Source organism: Tamandua tetradactyla, chromosome 8, assembly GCF_023851605.1.
Source record: "Tamandua tetradactyla isolate mTamTet1 chromosome 8, mTamTet1.pri, whole genome shotgun sequence".
Lineage (NCBI taxonomy): Eukaryota > Metazoa > Chordata > Mammalia > Pilosa > Myrmecophagidae > Tamandua > Tamandua tetradactyla.
Window position 1 is genome coordinate 47,754,617 of NC_135334.1, and position 24,259 is coordinate 47,778,875.

At 34.5% G+C, this 24,259-nt stretch overlaps 1 protein-coding gene across 3 annotated transcripts in view; it reads left to right on the plus strand.

Annotated features, from left to right (window-relative positions):
- Nucleotides 1-24,259, plus strand: part of SESN3 (sestrin 3) — a 76,771-nt gene that overhangs the window by 24,790 nt on the left and 27,722 nt on the right. The window lies entirely within an intron of this gene.

A 24,259-nucleotide genomic window follows, 5' to 3' on the forward strand; every position in this document is an offset into this window, starting at 1 on the left:
ATTGGAAAGCTCTTATGATGCAGATCTATTTATTTAAGTGGACAATTTCCATAATAGATTATTGAATGGAAAAGGCAGGTTTTCTTTTATACTTTAAAAACACAGAGAGGCAAGGACACAAACAGACATTTGCACACTAATATTTATAGCAGCATTATTTACAACTGCGAAGAGATGGAAACAGCCAAAATGTCCATCAACAGACATGGCTAAACAAGCTGTGGTATATACATACGAGTGGCTAAACAAGCTGTGGTATATACATACAATGGAATATTATGCAGCTGTAAGACAGAATAAAGTTATGAAGTATGTAACAACATGGATGGACCTTAAGGACATTATGCTGAGTGAGATTAGCCAGAAACAAAAGGACAAATACTGTATGGTCTCACTGATATGAACTGACATTAGTGAATAAACTTGGAGAATTTCATTGGTAACAGAGACCATCAGGAGATAGAAATAGGGTAAGATATTGGGTAATTGGAGCTGAAGGGATACAGATTGTGCAATAGGACTGACTATAAAAGCTCAGAAATGGGTAGTACTATACTACCTAACTGTAATACTAAAAAAACAAGCACAGATACTAGAAGGATAGACTCCAGAATTAGCGGTACAAATTTCTGGGTGGTAGGATTACAGCTAATTATTTTTACTTGTCTACTTCTCTTCATTGTCTTTTTTGTTTTACAATAAATATGCATTTTATAAAAAAACATTTAAAAGCTGCTACATTTTAGAAGCAATAGAGTAGAACAAATAATCTAAATGAATGACAGTGAAGAGAGCAGATCCAAATGAGATGGTAAATTAAAGACCCTTTGAGAAAAAACAAAAGCCCATAAGTTTAATAGATATCCATAGTTGCTGTGGGTAAATTGCCACTTGACTTATAATTAATGTGTGTGTGTGTGTGTGTGTGTGTGTGTGTGTGTGTATCATAATAAAGATTCAGAATATAAATATAGATATAAAAAATCCAGAAACGAATTCAAGTATTATTTCTGTCTCTATAGTGTTTTCCTTTAAGTTATATCAGTCCTTTCAGGATTTCTCTTTAGGAAACCGACTTACAAATATTTAATCAGAAAACTGTTTTTTTCCTTTAAATTTGAATTCAGTAGATAGATAAAATCTGTATTCGCCTCCTAGGATAGTTGTAAGAAAGTACCACAAGCTGAATGGCCTGAAGCCAATATGTTCTCTCTTGGTTCTGGAGAGACTGGAAGTCTGAAATAAAGGTGTTGGCAGGCGCCAGGCTCCCTCTGAAGGGTCTCCAGAAGAATCCTTTGCCTCTTCCCAGCTTCTGGTAGTTGGCAGTCCTTGGTGTCCCAGGGTGTGCTGACTTGATCTGTTATGTACCCCACAAAAGCCATGTTCTTCTAATCCAGTCTTGTGAGGCCAGACTTATTGTTGGGTTGGATCTTTCAATTAGCTTGTTTCCATGGAGATGTGACCCCTCCCACTCAAAGTGGGTCTTAATTCACTTGCTGGAGTCCTTCAAGGGAGAGACATTTTGAAGAGAGCTCAGACCCTAGAGAATCTAAGAAAGAAAGAAAATGCCCACAGAGACATTTGGGATCAGAGGTCCAACAGATGTCACCATCTGTCTTCCCATGTGACAAAGAAACCCTGGATGCCAAAAACCTTTTCTCTTGTTGGTTCCTTAATTTAGACATTTTTACTGTCTTAGAATTGGAACTTCTAACTAAATAAATCCCCTTTGTAAAAGCCAATCCATTTCTGGTATATTGCATTTTGGTAGCTTTAGCAAACCAAAGCACATGGCTTATAGCTACATCACTCTAATCTTTACCTGTATTTTCATATGGCCTCCCCTGTGTGTCTGTGTCCAGATTCCCCTCTTTGTTTAAGGACACCAATAATACTAGGTTTAAAGCCAATTCTAATCGTGTAGGACCTTATCTTAACTTGATTGTATCTGCAGAGACCCAGAGACCCTATTCCCAAATGTCACCTTTACAGATTTCAGACAGACATGAAGTTGGAGCGGGGGACAGAATAGTATTCAGCCCAGTACACAACTGTATTGCTCTATTTTTATACTGTAGATACATAATACATTTGTATAAATTTCAGGAATTTATCAAATTTGTAATTTGAACTTTGTATATTAATTTAGAAATGTTTTTTATTAGAACCTGAAGATATGTTGGAGAGAGAGAGATGTTTTCTAAATAACAATAAAAAGAGGTAAAAATGGGAGCATATACCTATTTGGCTTTTTTCTTTTTGACTTTTTTTTGTGTGTGTATGTGTGAAATATAGGATATATACAAAAAGGCAATAAATTTCCAAGTACATTTTAATAGATATAGACAGATTTTAAAGTTTGGTATGGGTTACAGTTCCACAATTTTTTTGTTTTTTCTTCTAGCTGTTCCAAGACAGTGGAGACCCAACAGAAATACCAATATAGTGTTCAGCAGTCATATTCATTTGTTAAATCCTGTCTTCTCTGTTATACTCCTCCTTTTCTTTAAATAACATATATACATAAAACAATAAATTTCAAAATACATCACAGCAATTTGTTATAGAACAGATTTCAGAGTTTGGTATGTGTCGCAATTCCTCAATTTTAGGTTTTTATTTCTAGCTGCTCTAAGGTACTGGAGGCTAAAAGAAATATCAGTATAATGATTCAGCACTCATACTCATTTGTTAAACACAAACTTCTCTATATAACTCCACCTTCACCTTTGATTTGTCCCCCACTCTTTAGAGGTATTTGGGCTATGCCCATTCTTAACTTTTTCATATTGGATAGGAGAATGGAACTAGTTGATGTTCTGAAACGGCTGGCCCCTCTGCATTTCAGGACTTCCTTGGTCCAGGGACCCATCTGGAGGTTGTAGGTTTTGGAAAGTTACCCTAGCTCATGGAACCTTTACAGAATCTTATATAATATCCTAGGTATACTTTAGGATTGTAGAAATGACTTTGGTTGGGGTTTGGCAAGTTATGATGGGTAGCAATGTCGAACTGAAGTGTGCATAAGAGTGAATGAGTGACCTCCAGTGTAGCCTCTCGACTCTACTTGAACTCTCTCAGCCACGGATAACTTATTGTTACATTCCTTTTTCCCCTTTTGGTCAGGATGGCATTGTAGATCCCACAGTGCCAGGACCAGGCTCATCCCTGGAGGTCATCTCCCACACTGCCAGGGAGATTTTTATCCCCTGGATGTCATATCCCACAAAGGTGGGAAGGTAGTGGTTTGATTTGCAGAGTTGGGCTTAGAGAGAAAAAGGCCACATCTGAGCAACAAAAAAGGTCCTCTGAAGATGACCCTTGGCCTACCTATATGTAGGATAAGCTTCTCCGCTATGTACGTGAGCTTCGCAGGAGCAAACCTCAAGATCAAGGGCTTGGCCTATTGATTGGGTGTCCCTAATGTTTGGCACAGTTTCCCCAGTGGTAAAGTTAATAGTTCCATAATTTTTCTCCTATCCCTCAGGGGACTTTGCCAATACTTAATATACTCTGGGATGTATCCAGGTATTACATTAAGCTATACAGGATTAAAAGATCTCATTCTTATTCTGGGCTCCCTGTGTTTGAATTGTTTAAATGATCTATCCATTCAGGTTGAGTTAGAATATGTGCTACAGAAAGCCTAGTTACTGGACATAATAAAACTTTCTTCCTTTGATCTCAAAGAATAGGTGAAGTTCTAAAATATGGACAATGTCTTCCTTACCCCTGTATTCTGGTGTTATATTCGACTCCTGTATTCTGAATTACTTCATTCCCAACCCAATCAGCTTCATTCTTATCTCTGAATACCAGCTTATACATATATAAAACAGCCCTTCAAAATCCAAAAATAACAATTACCATTCCAGATTAAATGTGACTGCTATAAGACTTTATAATCTAGGCCCCAGTTTTCTTACAAGTGTTTTCTAAATAAGAGCATACAATATTTGTTCTTTTGTTTCTGGCTTATTTTGCTTCACCAAATTTGGCTTTTAATATATATTCATAGATTATTATTTATCTTTATCAATTGTGAAGGCATGAATTAAATTTATATTATTCACATACATTACTGTGTGAAACAGAAGGGCAGTTAACTGCGTGTTCTTACTTTCAAGGCTTAAGCAGTGTGATCTTGATGTGACTTTCTGCATTTTAAGTGATTTTTCATTTAAATTTTAATCCTTAAGGATGATTATTCATTATAAACCAGAGCTTTTGTAAATGAATGCTTCTCTTTAGTGTCTTTATTTTCCATTTTTAATGGTCTGGGTCATTTGTTGACCAAGAGTAGAATTAAGGGCCTATTTGGGCCTAATTTAGTTTTCTAAACCCTAATATAGTTTTCTAAAGTTCTATAAATCTTTTCTATAACTTGTTAGACAATGTTTAAAAATTTTAATTTGTTACATGATACTCTATGAACTCAATGTTGCATAATTCTAATAACAAAAAGTACTGATGGAGTGGATACCATGGCAACATTTTAGGAATTTTACGAGTGTTATCACATTTAATATTTTCACTCCCCTATGAGGTAGGTACCATTATTATTCCCATTTCATAGATGAGAATTTCAGTTACATAGGATAAATTGCTTAAAAACTATGGAGACCTCTCCTCAACCATTTTCTTAGATGTTTGCTTTCCCTCAAGCCAGATAGAAACACCCTATATCCAGAAATAAAAGCATATAGAAACTCATTTGTTTTACTCCCATTTGTATCTCAGAAATAAAAGTGAATTACCTTAACGTTTTTCTTACTAGTTGCCAAGGGGTTTCCATTCAAATGCCCTGATGATTTTATTTCATTATACTTATAAGTGTACAAACTCTGTTACAGGTTACTACATTTGCATTCTTGATTGAGAATTGCTAGACATAGTCATTATTAAGAGAGGCAATAGATTCGGTTTTCCTCTTCTAACACCCTTTAAAAACAGAATATACATTTAAGATAATTTGGGGTTTTTTCTTTCTAGTATGGAGGGGATGGCCCACTGGTTTTCATTTACCATATAATGGCCAGTTTCTTATTCATAAGAAATATAGGTAATGTTTATGTTAAAATGCCTTTGAGTCCCCTTTGGGGAATGGTAAGAAAGGGCGAAAATTCAGCTTCCCCAAGCAGAGAATTCTTGATATTCTCACCAACAGTGGGGCAACCAGAGCAATAAGCTGAGCCCCCAATCTTGGGGTTTGTTCATATGAAACTTAACCCCACAAAAGATAGGCTAAGCCTAAGAGTCACCCCCAAGAGAGCCTCTTTGTTGCTCAGGTGTGGCCTCTCTCTCTCTCAGCCAACACCACAAGCAAACTCACTGCCTCTCTACGTGGGACATGACTCCCAGCGGTGTGGACCTTCCTGGCAATGTGGGACAGAAATCCTAGAATGAGCTGGGACTCAGCATCAAGGGATTGAGAAAACCTTCTTGACCTAAAGAGGGAAGAGCAAAATGAGACAAAATAAAGTGTCAATGGCTGAGAGATTCCAAACGGAGTTGAGAGGTTATCCTGGAGGTTATTCTTACCGTAATATAGATATCATCTTTTTAGTTAAGGTATAATGGAGAGGCTGGAGGGAACTGCCTGAAAATGTAGAGTTGTGTTCCAGTAGCCACGTTTCTTGAAGATGATTGTATAATGATATAGCTTTCACAGTATGACTGTGTGATTGTGAAAACCTTGTGTCTGATGCTCCTTTTATCTACTTTATTGACAGACAAGTAAAACATATGGATTAAAAATAAATATTAGGGGGAACAAATGTTAAAATAAATTTAGTAGATTGAAATGCTAGTGATCAATGAAAGGGTGGGGTAAGGGGTATGGTATATATGAATTTTTTTCTGTTTTCTTTTTATTTCTTTTTTTGAATTGATGCAAATATTCTAAGAAATGATCATGATGATGAATATACAACTATATGATATTGTGAGTTACTGATTATATACATAGAATGGAATGATCATATGGTAAGAATGTTTGTGTTTGTATGTTGACATGTTTAATAAATAAAATTTTTTTTAATGCCTTTTGAGTGATAGAAATTGCTCCAGTGTACTTAATTACAACTTCGGAGTTTACAAACTTGTTGATTTGCCATTATTGTTTTAAAAGCATACATTATCTATATACAGAAAGTAATTAATGATTATCTGGGATATATATTCTATTTTTTTCACTCTAATGGTGAAATCTCATCATTTGTTTTGATAAAATTTAGTATCTTTTTCTGTGGATATGGTTTTCAAATATTGCAAACCTACATATATACTTCCTAAATTAGCCATTTTTTAAATTTTTTAGTTTGGTTGAACCACTGATATTAGGAAGACAAGTATTTCTTTATAAAAGAGTATTATTTATACTGTAATAAAAAGCAGTATTTCCAAATTAGAGTTTTGTCTCCTTCATATCATCTTGCCTGTGAACTTCATCAAATTAACTTTTAGAAATTAAACAGTTTAACATCAGATTATTAAGGAGTCGAGTCTAATATATGAGGATAATAAACTTCATTAGCTGTCCTTTCTGTCTTAATAAGAGCTATGCTTAAATGACACAGTAATAGAATACAACATACTGTCAGTTCTGCCATCATTCTTACGTGAATTAATTTCAATGGATATATTAGGAAACAATTTGAGCATAATGGTGAATTTCACATTTGTGTATGTGTAATTTCATAGTAGATAAACACTAGGCAAGTGCAGAAAGTCACATCCAGCTGAACCCAGCCGCATAGGAGTACCCCCCCCCCCACACACACACACATACCTTAGACATCTGCTGGCCATGTCAGTTCACAGGTGTATTAAGAGTGCTTTCTATAGTCATATGGTGTTACAACTTTGCATCTAATTTCAAATCACTCTCAGTCTACTTCCTCTTGATAACTCGCAAACTGCAGTCCTTCCAACATCCACTTTGCCAAACAAACTTGAAGTCTTTTTAAAGATAAATGCCATTTACTGTAGTAGTTCTGTATTTGTGTACTATTTAACATGTGTAAAATGGGTACCTTTTTTTATTAAGTTCCTACGTTTTGTTTTAATATATAATTGATGGAGTTTTTTTTGTATTGTGCTCTAACCCTATTTTTCCCATAAGCTCTGTGGTTTTTATTGCATGATTTTACACAGTATTGTGATTTTTTTTAGGGACATATATGCTGCATTCTAGCAGAATGCCTATAATGGAAAAGGTTATCCTCTTCTTTTTTTTTTTTATTTAGCATTGATTTTTGGTTTAACTTGTTGTATTTGTATGGTTAATTTAGTAAATATACTAATTATAGATGTGATGAATTGGTTATAGAAGTTCAGTGGTCTTTTTTAAGAATAATCAGATCATGACAAGTCACAGATATCTTTGAAGTGTCATCGAGGGAACTGTCATGACTTGTCACCTAAATTCAGCTGAAAGTATTATTGATTATTGTGCAGTTCTTAAAATTTATGACTTGAGGAAAATGATGGAGAAAAGGAAAATTATAAAACTGTACAACTTTGTGACCTTTAGTAAATTTTTACATATACATATCAATGCTTAGGAAAAATATTGGAAGGATAGAAACTCCTATGTTAACAATGGCTATTTTTGGATGGTGAGATTATAAAGAAGTTTTATTTGCTTATTTGCACTCTTTATTTTCTACCTTGAGAAAATATTACTTTCATAATCAGAAATAAAAACTACACAGAGTGGGAGAGCCCACATTAGTGGATATTGGGGGGGATATGGTACTAATAATAACTTAATTTCGCTCATAATGACACTCTTAAACCTAGTACAGAATGGAGGGAAATTAATAAATCTTACCAGACATGACTTTGAAATGTGTTTTAATTCCATCCTAAAATTTAAATATAGAGCTACTTTTTATTTTATGCCTGCTATATTCTTGACAGAGCAGATTTTTTTTCATGCCTTATCTCATTTAATCCTCATGGCAGTATTACAGAGTTGCTCTCATCCCTATTTAATGAATCAGAAAATTGAAGCTTGAAGAGATTAAATATTTTCCTGCTGATTGGATGCTGCCATCTTGTTCTGTAAATTAGGGGATGTACATATTATCCAGGGGAAAGTTTGTCGACTTTTGTGGAGAAGGACTGTGTTGTCTTATAACCACATAGTTGCCGCTGAAGACTTATAAATCTGTATATCATGTTTTGCCATTGTAGGAATAAATCATAGTTATTTTAGTGCTTATAAATGAAATGAAACTAGGGCTTCTGTTCCACATACTATTCTTTTTAGATGCTGTTCTGTTTTTATCTAAGAAATCAAATAATCGCATTAATAAAATACATGATAAAATTATTGGGTATCTGAAATCAGAAATCTGTTGGTATACTAAAAGTATTTAATAATATTTGCCAATTAAATTCTGCAGACTAAATCACCACATATGTCTGTCCAAATTGTTATTTAAAAATAATGTTATTCACATTATGGTAGGAGTGACTTAACTTTGGTTTGGTAAATTCAATTCTTCTCTTGATCATAAAGTTAAATCACCATTTGCTTAGTCTTTAAATTCTCTAAAACCTAACATTGGGTTAGTTTGATTAATTTGGAAATGTAAATGTACTTTGTCATGTGGAACTTACTCCATAGGTCTTGTTACTACCCATAAAATTGTTCTGAAAAAACCCAAAAAACTGTTCTCAGTATAATATGCTCATCTTAGAGAAATGATAATTCCGGATATAACTAGGGAAACTAAAATTCTTTATTTTAGAAAGTAAAATTAGGTTTTGAAGGGCTAACAGTAAAAACTCATGCAGCTTCAGCCATTGCCACATGTATGTTTCTTCTTGGAATACTTGGAGGAAGCAAAATCTAACCCACATGGGAGAAAAACAAGGCACCTTAATCACAGCCAGCACTAACTTCCAGCCATTTAAGTGAGGTCATTTTGACCTACCAGCTAACCCGTACATCTGATAGTTATGTATACATTTGGCACAGTATGATGATCATAGGGCCCTTCTTTTAGAAGGAAAATAATGTTACGGTTTTGGTAATTGCGTTCTAGGGGAAGGAACAATTTTATTTCAAGACCTGCATAATTAAGTAAATACCCTAAAAAGTTATGGAAAATTAAAGCTCATATTAATATTTCTAGACCCAGCAAACCTTAATGATGAAGCTAAAATGCCACTTTTTTTTTTTTTTTTCTTTTTTGGGTGCATGGTCCAGGAATCAAACCAGGGTCTCCCACATGGAAGGCGAGCATTCTGCCACTGAACAACCCATCTCTAAGTTTTTAATGGATATAAGTCCATACATTATTTTGTGAGGATGTTGAGAAATCATTTATAATAATAGATTATATAGATTATTTATCTTCTAAAGATTTGCTTCCAACACTACTCTTAGCATTTATATAGAATATCTGATAATCCCTAGAAAAAGAAAAAAAAATCATTAAGTAGCATAGACCCTCACAAGAAATGGGTATTTAAAAAATTTTCTAGTTTGTAGAGTAATGTATGGTTTCTTAACTGAGTTATTTATAGATACAGAATGTAGAAAATTGAAAATAATTTCAGATGTACTTAAAGTAATTCTGTTATAAAATATAAATTATAGGGTATATGGGTGGTTCAGTGGTAGAATGCTTGCCTTCCATGCAAGCATATATAAATTATATGTCTCTAAAAAAAAGTTATTTTTCTAATTTTGGTTTTATAACATTTTACTAAAAATTCTAGGATCTAACAGTTTATCAGTGTCTCAAAGACTAAGTAGAATGGTTATTTAAAAAAATTAAATTTTTCATGGTGCCTGCCCAAGGGGGGAAAAATGTTTTAAACTAGTAAACATGAGAAAGTAAATTTAAAGCATTTTAAAATTTTGTTTCTGAAAACTTTCTACCAACATTTAGGCTGTCACAGCATTCTGCTTACTGATAGAATGTTAGTGCTCAAAGCCCCATAGAGACTATCTACTATTCAGTACCCTTATTTTTCAAATGAGAAAAGTGATGCTCTGGAACTGATCAGGGTCTCTCTGAAAAGAATTCAGGTTTTAGTCCCTTTTCTTTACCACCATACCTTTAGCATTCAGTTACATGTTGTTCTATTTGTTATTGTCTCTATTGTCTACGTGATTTTACCAACTAGTCTGTAAGCTGCTTTAGGCAGTTTTTGTCCCCTGTATTCTTAAGAAAGCTGTTCCTTAAGCTTCTTAACAATGAAGAGCTCAGTTAGTACTGGATGGATAGCTATGATTTGAGTACCTGTTCCCAACTGATAATGCCTAGACCAATGCCCTAGGTCCCTTTAGATGTCCCTTCGATGCTTAAAAGCTAATAGTGCTTATATAATATGAATGATCTTTTGTTTTGAGTTAACTGAAAAACAATGGACTTAGTTAACTAACGCTAAAGCCCTAGGTTTAGGCTGGGTATAACAGATAGTTGTGGAGTTAGTTAATCGAGAATGAAAAAGAACAGAAAGATATATGAACAGCATCTGTGTACAAACTGATTTAGAAAGTGGGAGAAGATATCAGGAGGATGACAAAGGAGGTCTTTGTGATTATTAGAAGATAATTACTTTCATGAATCTTAATTGAACATAATTACAGTTCTTTCTCTCTATCAAACACTACAAACTGAGAATTTCCTTGCCAAAACAGAAACTGAAAACCTTTGAATGTTGTAAAATAATTCTCTTTAGTGGTAACTGTGTGTGTGTGTGTTTTAGGAATGGCATGAGTCCAGAATGTCAAGACATAATTTGTAAAGTAATTATTGGCCTAAATTAGTTAATTAATATCATTAAATACATAATAGGCTACAGCAATATATACAAATATTATGTGACCAATCAACATTTATTGAGCACTTGATTTGAATATCAAGTTAGATATCCTTATAGAATCAAAAAAATGAAAGAGAAGCTATACACATACCAAAGTAGTGAATGATACCAGGTGTCATATAATTGGGAAACGGTGGAAACACAGGACCCCCTAATGGAAAAACTTACTCTGTGTTTGAGTGACGCAGTATAGAGAATGTAGGAATGGAGTTAGGCCTTCTGTGGTGACTTAGCAACATTGTAATAAACTTGAAGAGGGTGTGTGGCATTTTACATGAAAGTAGTTGGAGAACAAAGGAACAAAGACAGAAATACACAGAGGGCAGATCAATGCAGCTGAAGTGAAATGTTCTTATAGGGAACACATGGAAAGCAAAATTTGGAAAGCTCAGTAAGTGGCCAGGATGTCAGAGACCTTACACCTTTCTATTTTGTTTTGTTTTGTTTTCCCCATAGCTGGGGATAAAATGATCGACTAAACTGGGGTAGTATGGTAGAAATGGAAAGCATACTAGAGTCATTGAAATAAACTTTGTGAAGAGGTAATGAGGTAAGCTAGTAATGAGGTTGTTATTAAATATTGGAGTCTTATGCATAAACGGAAATTTGCACTTTTAAATGCAAATTAAAATAATGAAACATTTGACTCAACTCCCTAAACTCATTTCCTTCTGCCTACCTGCCATCTACACATATATCCCTGCATTATTAGAATCTACATATCTTCTTTTGTTTAAAAATGGAAGTGTGCATAAAGCTGTACTGCACACCAAAGTATGATGATTGTGTTATGGAACATCCTTTGTGTGATTGAGTTCTTAGTTAAAATTTGCTACTTTTTCATGGAATATCATTTTTACATGGAAGAATGGCTAACTACTATGGTTATTCAAAACTTGGGTATTTGGCAACATTTTTCTTAAAAAATGAACAAAGTAAGCCTGTCATTTCAAGGAAAACAGCTGATAAGATTTGGTACCAGTGATAAAATTTGAGTTTTCATATGAAAAAAGTTTTGAAAAACTGCTATCCCATGGGCTTGACTGACTCCCAATACTTAAAAGACTTTTCAGATGCTATCTGAGGTGTTATTAACAAATTTTATTTTTCAATATTATATAATAAAATGTGTCAACAGTTGGAGAACTTGCCAAACTCAGTGAGTCAATATTTTCTAAATGATCAGTGATTGACATTACAAAGTTATAGATGGATGAAAGATCCATTCATAGTAGAAAATAAACCAATGGATTTTAATCTGAGTAAGAAAAAATCGTTAATGTGGCTCAGGTTCCACATTGCTGTACATTTAAAAGCTGCCACTTGTCAAGTTTTGGTGTAGTATCAAAGAAAATCCAAAATTATCCAATAGCCTTTTCCAGCTACATATCTGGGCAAGCCCAGATTTCCTTCATATAGTTCAAAGACAGTGACATTAAACAGAAGATTGAATGCAGAAGCAGATATGAGAATCCAGCTCTTTTTAATTAAGCCAGATATTTACACAAATATTAAAATGCTATTCTTCTCTCTACTTTGTTGTTGTTTGGAAATTATAGTTTGCACAAAACAATCACTTGGGTGTTAACACGTAATAGGTTTGCTATTTTCAATTTAAAGTAAACTAAGTCTTTAAAATTTATTTGATTTAATTTCTAATATGATAAATATTGATAGATGTACTCCATAAACTAAAGCTCTTGGGGTTCTCAATAATTTTTAAGAATGCATGGAGTCAGTCCTGATATCAAGAAGTCTTTAAGCTGTCAATTTAAATTAACATAACAGTTCATGATTTTGATTCTGATTTAAATCAGTTTTAAGATTACCTGTATCCATCAAGCACAATTTTCCAATCCTGTTAATAGACTTATGGAGTAGTAAATAAAGCAGAACTGAAGTATGTGAGAATTCACTGTACAGATCAGATCTATTTTCTATTCCAGGTGAAATTTAAAGCACAGCTACTCTTTTCAGAATCAGAAATAAAAATCGCTCCTCTTCTTTTAAATTTTATTAAACTGAAATTTAATGTAATTCAATATAAAATCAAACATACTTTAATTTGCTCAGTCTTCCTGGGAGTCTTGTTGAAAGATACTTTCTCAGTTTCAATGAAGTAAGAGTTCTTGTTATTTTTAAGGAATATTGAATTTAATTTAGCACTGGGAGAAACATAATGAAAGTTGTGATTTTTTTCATTGCAGTCTTATAAGGCACAGTTCCACTTTTATTCCATTATTTGTGAATGCATTTCCATCATTCATGAACATAGCAACTTATTTATTCCATAATTCTTTTTATATTTCAGGTAAACATTTTTATATAAGACATATAGAAGTAACTATTGTGCACATACAATCATTTTTAAAGTACAGAATATTTTCATAATTCTAGTTAGTGGAAGCTTCTTCAAGTAGAGCATGCATATATACTGAATTCACCTTTTATTGGAGAGTCATATATTCAGCATTATATAACATGGAAACATGAGAGTAATCAAAGGTACAGTCTTTAAGCTTGAGGAGTTATTTGTGTCAGAAAAGAAAGAGAGAAAGCAAAGTTTTGAAAAGCCCTGTCAAAGTTATACTAGAACAAGTAGAGTACTTTTTGTTGTTATTGCTAGAGGCCTATCATCCAGTGGAAAAAGGTTTTGATCTTTTCTATTGTTTTTAGATTCACCTGTGGCATTTAATGATTGATTTTTAAAGTCTTACAAGCTCATAGTCTTTAATCATCCTTAAATGGAGATAAATAAATTATTTGGGTGTGGAATCTTAAATCACTGCAGGAAGTGTTTGAGATTTGCAATGGATGGAGGTGGCATAAAGGTACATCAACTGAGAAATGTTAGGGGAACTGTGGTGTGTACATACAGTGGACTGTTGAGCAGCTGCAAGAAGGAATGAAGTCCTGAGGCATGCAAATAGGTAAATGAACCTTGAGGACAGTATGTTGAATGAAATAAGCCAGAAGCGAAAAGATAACTATTATAACACCTCACTATTATGGACTAACTGTAATGTGCAAACTCTGAGAATTGAATTTGAGAGCATAGGTTATTAGTTGAAGGCCTTGTGTAAAGATTCCTACTTTGAAAGCTTTACAGGAGCCACATGTGTTCCAGAGTTATAACTGTTATTTCTAAATTCTGCAATGCTGACCTCTTTGTGTAAAACCTGGTTGTTCCCTGGAACTTTGGGTATTTGTGTGACACCTGAGACTCAGCACTAGAGTCCTGTAGCTAAGAAAGTCAGCACTACCCCAAACAGAACTGTGAAAAACACAGAAAAAAAGTGATCAGACTTTAATTAGAAGTATGAATGAAGCAGATCTGGGTGGGACTAAGGTAAATGAGACCAAAGGGTAAAGGATGATATTGACTGTATTTTAAAACTTCAACTTCTATGTGAGTCCAAAGGAAGAGATGTTTGATGCAAAATTTATATTTTCGGTAGCACACTGATTTAACTTTTGTGGTCAGCTTATTTGAACACCATAATTACATGGAAACTTGAATAGGGAGTGAGACTTCATGCCCTTATTTTTTTGTCTTTTTTTTTTTTTCTTACTTTTGTTGGTTTGTACAGGTTGGTGTGATACCCTGGTACATCCCAGAGTAATATGAACAGAAGCTTAAAAAGTATTTGCAAAGTTTCCTTGAGGGACTTGGGGAAAAAGATGGAAGTATTAAACTTCCCCACACTGGGGAAGGCCTCATATTCTCACAGTCATTGGGGACTGCCAAACTGATGGACCAGGCCCTTGATCTTGGGGCTTGCCCTTTGAAACTTATTCCTGCAAAGGAAAAGCTAAGCCTACTTACAATTATGCCTAAGAGTCAACCCCCGGAAAATCTCTTTTGTTGCTCAGATGTGGCCTGTCTAAGTCAACTCTGCAGATGAGCTCACTGCTTCCTCCCCACCCCCATTTGGTACATGATTCCCTGGGGTGTAAATTTCCCTGGCAAGGAGGGGACATGACTCCCAGAGATGAGCCTGGCTCTGGTATGGTGGTAGTGAGAAAGCCTTCATGACCAAAAAGGGAAGAGAAGCGAAACAAAGTTTCAGCGACTGAGAGATTTCAGAGTTGAATGGTCGTCCTTATGGTTATTCTCATGCAGTATATAGATATCTCTTTTTAGTTTTTGGTGTATTGAAGTAGCCAGAGGGAAGTACCTGAAACTGTTGGACTATAATCCAGTAGCCTTGATTCTTGAAGATGGTTGAATAACTGTAGAGCTTTTGAGGTGTGACTGTGTGATTGTGAAAACCTCGTGACTGGCAGTCCCTTTGTCCAGTATATGGAAAAAAAGACAAAAAAATAAGTGAAATAGTAAGTGAATAATGGCTGGGATGGAGGGTGGTGTCAGTTGGCTATGAGATGTTTGGGATGTTCTTTTTTGCTTTTCTTATTTTTTTTTGGAGTAACGAAATTGTTAAAAAATTGATAGTGATGAATGCACAGCTATATGATGTTACTGTCAGCCACTGATTGTACACTTTGGATGGTTATATGGTATATGAATATATAATATATGAATATATAATATATCAATAAAATTGCATTTAAAAAAATTACTGCAGGAGTAGGTGATAGAACTCTAGTTCTCAGAATTCCAGTTGTTTTTGACTACTCAGTGCAAAGGAAGTGCTGGTTTTCAAATGGCTGAAAGCTTGCAATATGTTTTTTAAATTTCTAGAAATCAAATATATTTGATATATTTTCCTTGATTCCTTTCTTAGCTGAGCAAATAACCTGTATTTGTTAATTGTTGTGTTTTGGAAGACCAGGAAATTATTCTGTCATTCTGTGTTCTGCTAGAATAACATAAAGCCCTTTTGATTTTATTGCAATTGAGGTGGTAGATGCTAAGTACAGAGACTTGCTTTAAAATTACTTTTTCTTCATGTACCAGCATAGCTATATTCACAGTGTATTTATTTCTTCAAAAAGGCTAGTAGCTATCTACCATTTACTGAGTAATATTAGAATATTATGTAAACTGTAATTGTCTCTCTTGAGAGTTTTACTTTCTAAAACTTCATATTTTAATTTCTGAAAATCTAATTGGGCATACTTTTAATAGGTGAAGCTTTATAAAATTCATGGCAAGATCTTATTATTATAAAATACAGAAGCTTTAAAAATTGTTTTTTGTGTGTGTAGAAGTAGCTCTTAGTGCTTTTCTGGGACCTAGAGAGAGATCTTATAATTAGTGGTAGAAAAGTGTATTGACTGTATGTTGTAGGGAAACCTTGAGTTCGGTGGTTATTATGGAGTTGTATTATGAACAACAGTAGTTCCAAAAGCTCAAAGCTTTTTAATAGCATATTCAACAAGTATATTCTGCAACTCTGCATCCCTAGAGAAAGTGCTCAACACTTAAAAGCTAAAGCTTGTTTAGGAGCCTTTGTTCCTCAAAGTTAGTGTTTCAGCATGCAATATATTACTAAATTCGAAGAAAGTAGAACAAATTATGGGAAAGTGCAAGTATTATTTGTTTTAATACATGAAACAACAAATGGGAAAAAGTGAAGCTTTGTCACATAGGGAATCCAGAAGTTATATGGAAGGCAATGGATTGATGTCCAAGACTGTTTAACTTATTGATGTTTCTTTATAAGAATATAGAGAATTGTGACTACCTTAAGCCTATAGGATACTCTTGTTTGTGTCCAAGGAAGAGGAAAGAGATGGAAAAGCCTGAACCCAGAGCCCTGTCTCCTTAATCCAATTTAACAAGTATGGTAGTACCTGTTATTTTCATGGTGCTGTGCTATAATGCTATAAATAGTGTGTTAGAAACTGATCCTGCTTTTGAAGGAGCTTATGGTCTGAAAGGAGTGATAAGATGATGTAATGTTACAGTGTATTTTTTATTTCTTTGAGAGAGAAAAAATTGTGATTCTTAAAAGGATAAGGTTTAAATTCAGATGAGAGATTGGGAGTTAGTAGCAGGGGAGGTAGACCAAAGGAATGGGGTATTTGAGATAGTTCTTAAAAAAAGAATGGGTAAGATTTTAATGAGATAAAAAGGGGAGGCAGATCCTCAGAAAATACTTGTTCAAAGATGTCTGAATTCTGTAGCGCATGGAAATGACCTGCTATGCAAAAACTCCCTTTTAAATTTACATGTGGATCTAGCTTTAATATTTTACGTTATTCTGTGGTATTATATGCAATGTGGTAAAGGAGGATGTTCTTGGCTGTTTGCCTCTGGAAAACACTGGGCATAAATATGGTTTTAGATTTCCTTCCAGTTTAAAAAATAGTTAGTCGTATAATGCTAATGGAATAATTTAAAGGTTATCCTAGCCCTGTATATTCATTCTTAATATTTTCACATTTGGAAATACTAATTGCTACTCAACAGCATATATACATATAGAAATTTGCCTGCCCTTAGAACAGGTTTACCACATGTTCTAATAAGTAGAATTTAAGAGATTTTGTTAATAGCCAAGGGAAATCTCATTTAGAAACTCAGCTGTACTGCAGTGCAAGTTTAACTCATTAGCTACTCTTTTCTATATGGATATGTATTTCTAAGTCTTTCGGAGTTGGGATGATGTCCATTTATTTTTTCATCTTTAAATGGTGTTAGTCACTGTAGTACTAATAGTAGAACTCATTGCTACCATTTCTGGAATACTTAGTAGGTGAGTTTGTGTAGCTTTAAGCCTGCAGTTAATAAAGCAAATACAATTTACCTAATGGCTCCTAGAAAGTGGCACACCAAAGTTATTGTTTTTTAATGAGAGATGTTTTATCATGATATCTCATATTACTTATTGGAACTCATTTTTTGAAAAGTGAACCAAGAAAAAACCCTACTATTCAAATGACCATTTTGTGGTAAAAGCACAAAAATGGACCAGAAGTGTACTTTACACCATATACCATACTAAGGTCGAAGTATTCAAAGATGGACAAAGAACTCTCCAGGCCCTAAGGAGCTAACGGTTTAGTGGGGGTGGGGGGTGGGAGGGTCAACACATAGCTGAAATAGAGCTGATAAATATAATGCTTCTGAGTGAAAACACATTGAGATTTCACGTTAAAAATTAAATCATCGTGTTTTGTTGAAGACTGAAATAAGGATCTTTGCAGTGTTTCTCAAGCAATTCTATCAGAGTTGGAGCTCTGTGGGCCTGCAGTTACAAGAAAGACTCATGACAGCCTTGGTTTTAATAGCAGCATAGTTTGAAAGGAGTCTACTCCAAGAGGCTCAGGCCCTTAAAATGAGACAGGATTCATTATTTATGAGCTGGAATTTTAAGTGCTATTTGGAGCACCAGTGAATCTCTGTCACACCCTGTAGTCCTGGGTTGCCCAGTGGTTCCTTGCACCAGTCTAGCTCAGAGTAATAGGAGAGATGTTGGTGTGATTTGACTTTGCCATTTTCTGTTTCAGATCTTTTCTCACAAAATGACCTCAGATCCCAGTTGGTTATTACAATATCGTGAAGTTCAATACATATCTTAATCTAGCATAGAAGTCACAGGTTTTTAAAATAGTCTTAGGCTTTTCTTTTAAGAATGGTAGGAACATAATGTACATTCCAGGTAATGACTGACATTTAAATTTGAGTTTACCATAAAATTCCCAATCCATTACAATTAATCTAATTTAAAACTGGCTTTTTTTCTCATTTAGGGTTAGAGAGTTAGGAATTTCTCTGTGTTTCTTTCCATTTGCCCTTTCCCTTTAAAATATATACTGTCATTGATTCCTACAAACTAGTCATTATTCCTGAAATTATCTGCCAAGCAATAAAAAAACAGCATTGGTATTACTTCATAGCATTCAACCACCTTTCCATCTCTGCTGTTTTTGCAGGGTTTTCTACCAAAATGCATCATCTGAACCGTCAACAACTGAAATTTTCTGTTTGTGTTAATAATTACAATTGACTTTGTTACATTCACATCTAAAAATTTTATTTGGGGCATGTGTTTCATATTTAAAATATTTGTAATTGTAGCGTGTTAAAAAAGAATGTTGAAGCTATTAAAGAGCCTTTTTTTTCTAAAGATGTCTTTAAAAACTGTTGCATTAGTATTCTCTATGGAGTCAAATTTCTCCTTTGTCAGAATTTTTTTATATGTTGAACAAATATATTTTGTTTTTCCCCCCTCATGGGCAGGCTTCGGGAAGCGAACCTGGGTCTCGGCATGGCAGGCGAGAATTCTGCCACTGAGCCGCTGTTGCATCTCCCTGAGCAAATACCTTTTTAGACTATCTCTGTGTAAAATGAATTACACATTTTACTCTTAATGCTCTTCTATCCTTTACAGATAAATATATAAGCTGCTTTTACATTTTAATGGATAAAATTTACCGGTTTTTTTTTTATTTTTCCATTTTCTAATGAAATGAAGAAAACATAAGTGAAAATTAAATTTGGTAATTTATTTTGGTAGGATTTAGTAGCTTAAAATGCAGCTGTTCTTCAGCAGTCAGTCTTTTAAAGGCAGGTAATTTGCTGATTACTTCTAAAGACTAATAATTAAGAGTTCCTGGCCTCCAGGTATCTTAATTTTCTATTGGGATTAATTTTATATAAAGTGATCTAGTAAATTGTTTAGCTGTTAAGTGTCAAAATAAGCAATTTTCTAAATATAATTATTCTTTATCCTTTCAATGTTTTGTTTTCCAGCAGATAATTACTTAATAGGCATAATTTTAATTGATGAATTTCAAGCATAACTTCTTCCAGCTATAACAGCATATCTGGAAAAAAAAATTGCTTAATATAGCATTTTTGTTATCACTGCCCTTGTAAATAATCTCTTAGAAAACATGGAACTGATAGCTACAAAGTATGAGTTTATGTTTTACAACTGTTTTTTTTCTTTATGATTGAAATAAGACTTTGTGGGGGAAATTAAACAAATCATATCATTGTAGTCTTAAGATCTTTGAAAACAAATCACAAATAAATTTGCTACTGTAAAAATTTCCTAAATGCCTTTATACTCGTTTTTATTTTTTAACAATAAAGTCAACATTTTTAGAGAATTGTGCTTCTTCTTTTTTTTTTTTTTTTTTTTTAAAGGAAAGACAGAGAGAAGGAAGGAAGGATAGAAGAAAGGGAAACATTTTTAAACATTTTCTTGTTTTATTGTATTCTGTTTCTCCGTTTTTGTTACATGGGCTGGGGCCGGGAATCGAACCGAGGTCCTCCGGCATAGCAGGCAAGCACTTTGCCCGCTGAGCCACCGCGGCCTGCCTGTGCTTCTTCTTTTTAGAGATTTGAAAGCTGCCATAAAAGTAAGACTCAAAAGAATGGTATCTTCCAACTTTCCTGCCATTGTAGTCACCATGTTAATTTTATTGTTTTTTTGCAGTTTTAATATCAAAATAAATTTCTTTTCTTTTTTTTTTTTTTTTGCATGGGCAGGCACCAGGAATCGAACCCAGTCTCCGGCATGGCAGGCAAGAACTCTACCTGCTCAGCCACCTTGGCCCGCCCTCAAAATAAATTTTTAATCTTTATGAAGTTACTTTAATATACATTATTATATTTATTCATTTCTGAACTTTTAACCATTTTGTATCTTTGCATTATCCCAGTAGCTGAAATTGGGGTTGAACAATGCTATGGAGCAGTGCTGTACCATGGAAGCCTCAGTGATGATAGAAATGTTATAGATTTGCACAATCCAGCCTAGAACCCACTAGCCACATGAGACTATTGAGCAATTGATATGTGGCTACTAAGACTGAGACACTGAATTTTTAACTTAAATATTAATTAATTTAAATTGAAATAATCACTTGTGACTAGTGGTGGCTCTGTTGGACCATGTGGCTAAATAAGCTCAATTGGTTGGTTTTTGGTTTTGGTTTTTCACAGAAATTAAACACGGTATATGAAGGGCATTGTATAGAATGTACTAGTATGATCACAGTAATTTATCCCAAGAGTTATATATTTCCTTTATCTTAGACACTTAAGGAGAGGAAAACCTGGCAATATTATTCCTCAAAATTACTGCAACTGGAGTTATTTTCACTCATAATATAGAACAACCTTTGAATGCTTCTGTTATAGTAGCATCTGTTAAGAAAATATATTTTCTTATATTTTCCTCTTTCATGAATCTTATTTTATATAATATTGAAGGAGAAGAGAAGGAATATGAACATAAACTTACCCTTATGATAAAAATCTAGTATTCCATAAAAAAATAAAAGAAAATATATAATATAGCTGTTCTCATTTGGTTTATATGTCTGTTTTGTACCTTGGGGAAAATTGGTAGAAAAAAATAAAACTAATACCTTAGTTTTTATTGTCCTTTGCATTTTTTTTACAATACTTTTAATATGTAACTCTACAAGCAAGAGAGCTAAATTCTAGAATTGATACTATTCTCGGTGCGAGAAAATATCTCCCAATATAAAATGAATTCTTATGGTTGAGAAGGGGCTCTGGAAAGGGTGACTTAGAGATTTAACAACTCTGCTATAAAGTTGTACAAAGGCCACTGGTAGCAGTCAGACACTTGGCAACTCTGAGGAGGATTTATAAACTACAGAGGAAAAAGTGAGGAGGAACAGCTAGCTTGGCATAGATGGGTCTTAAACATGCTGTTTTTAAGGAGCTAATATTATGTCCACATAATGTCACAGGTGGTTCAAAAAACCCCGAAGCCAACTGAAGCGTAGAGAAGAGCTAGCTTCTCTGTTTCAAGATGTCAGTTACATCATTTTCTTACGTCACGACCTTACGTCTCCCTAACCTCTCTTCCACAGTAACAAAATTTTACTGAGTTTCGTAAAGAAAATGAAAGCCATGGAAGAGAATAGAGGACAGAAATGGAGGGAATGTCTAGGAAAAGTGTAAGTGTGGTCAAAGAAGTAAGTGGATTGGAGTGGCTCAGTGCCATGGAAGCTGAGCACGGGGTAGAGCTGTACAGAGAGGTGGGTCTGAATCGTGTGAAGAGGTGAGAAGGCTGGGGGTTTTATAAGGTTCTCAGCGTGGTCTGAAGAGTGTGCTTACATAAAAAGTCCTTGATACTTTTCTGGAGACCATAATATGTGCAGAAATTGGGTCAAAGATTTTTGGAACTGGCTGGTTGTTTTTTTCTCTTCCTGGCTTGCCGTTATGTAGGTTCACTCTTAACTTAGAGTATTACTGCAATCACATGAAAATACTTGGTTCTGAGATTGAGCAGATGTGACCATCAAACCAGTAACTCTGTAGAGCAGTCATTTAACAGTTTCAAAAGGGCATCTAAACATCTGGAAATGTGATTTTTTATAAAATCAAATGTCCATTAGAACTTTCTGTGGTGCAGATGGAAATATCTGCATTGTCCAGCACAGTAGCCACAGCTACATGGGGCTGTTGACCACTTGAAATATGAGCAGTATGACTGAATTTAAATGACTTTAAATTTTATTTCATTTTAATTAATTAAGCCAAATGTAGCTGATGGCTACTGTATTGTTTCGGGTAAGTCTAGAATCTTCAGCAAAGTTCATTGGGGTATGAATGAAGGAAGTAGGAACTTGGTCACTGGGCATTACTGGATTTGAAAGAAAAGTTGAGGAAAGGTATTATAATTTGACCAGAGCTCTTGTTTGTGGTTTTAAAATAAATGTTTTGGGTATAATGCTAATCTTCTTTCGTGTTTGATTTTACTGACTTTTAAAACCTACAGAGATAGGGTGGTACAGCGGTGGCTCAGTGGCAGAGTTCACGCCTGCTATGCTGGAGACCCAGATTCGACTCCTGGTGCCTGCCCATGCAAAAATAAAACAAACCTACAGAGATAGAAAGTGGGTGGAAACAATAGAAACTTTCAGAGTAGAATGAGTTTAAAGTAGATTACAAGAGTTGCCCTGATCATTGTTTTTCACATTAATATAGCTATGCAAAGCAGTCCTCTGCGACAGTAGCAGAGTCCGTACTGAAAAAGATGCTTGTAACACAGAACTATGCTGATCATTTCAATGGTGGTGCCATTTTGAAAATATAACTAACTATATGTGTTGTTAAAATTTTAAAACAATATTGGTTTTCTCTTCTCTTCAGTAAATAAACAGTTCTGTTAGACCACAACATCTCTCTCCTGGGCTAGTGCAGTGGCTTCCCAGCTGATTTTTGTGCCTCAGGCCCAGGGGCTAAATCACTCCCAGAACTGTATTATTATGAACACAGATCTGATCCACAATTCTGCTTAAGAACTTTTTAATAGAAATAAGCACATGATAAAAAGTTTCAAACAAGTTTTGAGATGCTGTTTTTCCCTTTTGAAACTAATGGGTTAAGTGAACATTTTCTCAGTTATGAAACTAAAATTGGCAAAACATTTTTGTTAGCATATTGACAGTTTACAATGAGAAATTTAAAGATATTTATAAGCTGCAACCTAGTAAACTCATTTCTGGGACTCTTCCTTAAAATGCTATCCTAAATACCACAAAATCTTTTTATACAAAGATTTCATTATGGTATTATGTATAATAGTAACAATTGTACATGACTTAAATATTCAACAATAAGAAAATGACTAAGTAGATAATAATTGCTAAAATGTTATCTTCCCACGTCACTTGTGTATGCATCTGCTATGGTATAGTTAACTATAGTTAACTATTTTGTGTTTGGTAGACTTTTTGTTTATAAGGAACAAAAAGGAGCTCAGATTACCTTGGAAGAGAGAGGGAGCCTCACCTACAGAGATAAAGACTGATAAGGCTTTCCTTTCACTAGTGAATCCACAGAAACTCTTATAGTTGTCCCTTAGATGCACTTATCTGTCAATGCAAATTCTGTGTTCTCTCTCTCTTTCTGCTTCTAAGCCATGTTTTGTTTCTCTTCTATCAGACTATATTACTCTCCTGTAACTAGTTCATATTCCAAGAGACTAATTACCCTTATCTCTGTTTGGGCAGGATTTTTGCATCAAGCCACCCTTCCGTGGGCTGCCCATCAGCCTCTGTTGACTGATCAGGGCCTGGGTCTAGTCAGCTGAGGCCAGGAGACAGGGTTATGTGGGATAGATCTTGCCATCCTTGCGTAAGGAAACATCTACAACTGCTTCTTCAGCTTAGAAGTTTTCTCAGGAGGACTTCATGGCATCTATTCATCAGTAGACATATGTTCCTCAGTTTCCCCACCCAGTCTTTATAAATCTTTGTAAATCATGGGATACTCCCTATTTTTATTTTGTAACTTCAGAGGACTTCTTTCTCAAAACTTTAGAATATTAGTTTCATTATAGAAAGTGAAGGGGCCATTTCCCCCCATCTCTTTTCGTGGCTAAGAAAGAGTTCAAATCATGAATACCTCCCTCTGACTGTTCCTCCGCCTAAACATGCCTACAGAGAAAGAAGCTATTCCATGATTGGAATTTTTGTGACTTACAGGTCATCACACATAAATGAAGACAAC